Here is a 2,500-nt window from a genome sequence, read left to right as displayed (position 1 = left end):
ATAATAAATAAATAATAATAATAAATAATAATAATAATAATAATAATAATAATAATAATAATAATAATAATAATAATAATAATATATATCGAAAAAAAGAATATAAAATAAAATAATCGGTGCTTGGTTTTTCAATTCGTTGAGAATCATTTGTTTCTCGTAATGCTTAAGGCTTTTTGTGTATATGTGTACGTTTAATTATTTATTGAAAAGATGTTAGACAGTGAGCATAGTAAGAGTGAGAGAGAGAGAGAGAGAGAGAGAGAGAGAGCACGTTTGCAAAAGTGGATTTTTCAACTGACTCTTTGGTGATATCGATTATGCAAAATTTTTTCGTCTTCGCAAATATTTTCTTTTTTTTTTTTTTTTTTTTTTTTCATTGCAAAAAATGTTTTCTTTTCTTTCTTTTTTTTTATTTTTTTTTTTTTTTTAAATAAATATGAGAACGATAAAGTCATTTAAAAAAGAAAAAAATATATATTGGATAACACCAAAAGATAGTTGAAAAATCTCGTGAAGAAAAAGATAAAGGAAAAAAAAAAGAAAATATGGCACCACACGCTATTCGTCCTTATTTTGTATCGCAAAACTAATTGAATATTTATTTAATTACTTACGTGCTCGTTTCGAAAAAGTTAGGTAACGATATTTAAGTAAGAAAATTTCTTTCCATACTTACACATTATCTTTGCGTACCTACTTACTTATTTACTTACTTACTTACTTACTTACTTATTTAATTACTTATTTACTTAACACTCGTAAATTTTCATTATCCAAATGAAATTTGTATTAATTAACGAATACGATGTGTGTCTCTGTTGCGTGTATGTTTGTATGTGTGTATGAATGTGTGTATGTACGTATGTATGTATGTATGTATGTATGTATGTATGTATGTATGTATGTATGTATGTATGTATACGTGCTTGTTTGCGTGTTTACGTGTATGCGTGTGCGTATATGTGTGTGCGTGTGTTTGTACGTGTGTATATGTCGATTGATAATACACTTGCCACGCACAAGTTTTATATCATAGTATTTAACGTCTACAAGTATTATCGTACAAAGTTATGTTTTTCTTTCTTTATTTTATGTTTTTTTTTCTCTACTTCCTCTTTCACGTCTTTTTTTTTTTTTTATTAATATTTATTGTATTTGTTAATTATAATTATTTTTGTTTGTTTTCTCTTTTTCCCCGTTTGTCATTTACAATTTACTACTTCCTTTTTTTTTTTTTGTTGTTGTTTTTCTCTTCTTTTCTTTTCTTTTTTTTTCTCTTCCCTTTTTTTCCTTTCTACCTTTTATTCCGTAAAAATGTAACTCGAGATACATGCGATCGCAACTTTATTTATATTTATATCTTTACTTTTCATTTTCTTTTTCCTTTCCCCTTTTTATTTATTTATTTTCATTTGAGAATCGACAAAATTTCGATAAATAAATCGCGGGGTTGTGGATTTAGATCTAAAAAAAAAAAAATGCTTTGTAACGCTTTTTAATTGTAAAAAAAAAAAATAATATTTATGCCAACTTTTATAATGCCTCTCGTTTTCTATTTTTCTTTTCTTTCTTTTTTTTCTTTTTTTTTCTTTTTTTTTTGTTTTTTTTTTTTTTTTTTTCTTATCATCGAGCGTGATCAATCGAAATTATATCGAAACAAAAATATAAAAAAAAAAAAAAAAAATGAGAATGCACCCAATAGAATGATCAATTCTATTGGGTAACGTATTTTTAATTCGATTAAAAAAATAAATAAATAAATAAATGAATAAATAAAAACATAAAAAAAATCGTAACACGAACGAGATAATGATGTCGCTGTAATTTGATCTTTTTGTTCGTTTGTTTTTTTTCTTTTTCTTTTTTTTTCTTTTTTCTTTTTTCTTTTTTCTTTTTTCTTTTTTTTTACAGGCGTACATTGTAAACGTTGATTATATTGATAAAATGTAACGATATTGTAACACTTATCGTCATTTATAATAAACTATTCTTTTTCATAAGCTCGTGGGAGCAAGTGGATACAAATTAAAAAAACAACAACAGCAACAACAACAACAAAATTTATACCAAATACTCCTCGTTAAAATTATTCGCCAATAATTTTCGAATCGATATAATTAATATTCTTTTGGTACGTTCATTGAGTGTTCGAATTAATTTTTGTTGTAATAAAATTCTAATGATCATTATCTGTCGATCATTCAAAAAAAAAAAAAAAAAAAAAAAAACCATTTTTTTTTCTATTACTAAATTCTTTTGATATAATACGCATTATTGGTGCCAAGTGTAATTTTTTTTTTTTTTATAATCTGCTACGAGAATTAGAGCCTGTTGTTTAATATAAATATTTGACGATCACTTTTGTTGATCGTTTGAAAACAAAAAAGTTTCTTATTTGTTTGAATTTTTTAATATGATACACATAGCTGATAAAGAATATTTTTCTTCCATTTTTTTTTTTTTTGTTTTTTCTTATTCGACACGTGGATCAGAGCGC

General features: G+C 24.4%; 1 protein-coding gene across 2 annotated transcripts in view; it reads left to right on the top strand.

The window, feature by feature from the left end:
* The window catches only part of Lrch (Leucine-rich-repeats and calponin homology domain protein), a 71,695-nt gene that overhangs the window by 62,656 nt on the left and 6,539 nt on the right, over positions 1-2,500 (top strand). The gene's annotated exons all lie outside the window — the stretch shown is intronic.

This window comes from Vespa mandarinia, chromosome 9 (assembly GCF_050613455.1).
Source record: "Vespa mandarinia isolate Hongniang chromosome 9, ASM5061345v1, whole genome shotgun sequence".
Taxonomy (NCBI): domain Eukaryota; kingdom Metazoa; phylum Arthropoda; class Insecta; order Hymenoptera; family Vespidae; genus Vespa; species Vespa mandarinia.
The sequence above is the reverse complement of the archived record's forward strand: the minus strand, read 5'-3'. Positions and strand labels throughout refer to the sequence as shown.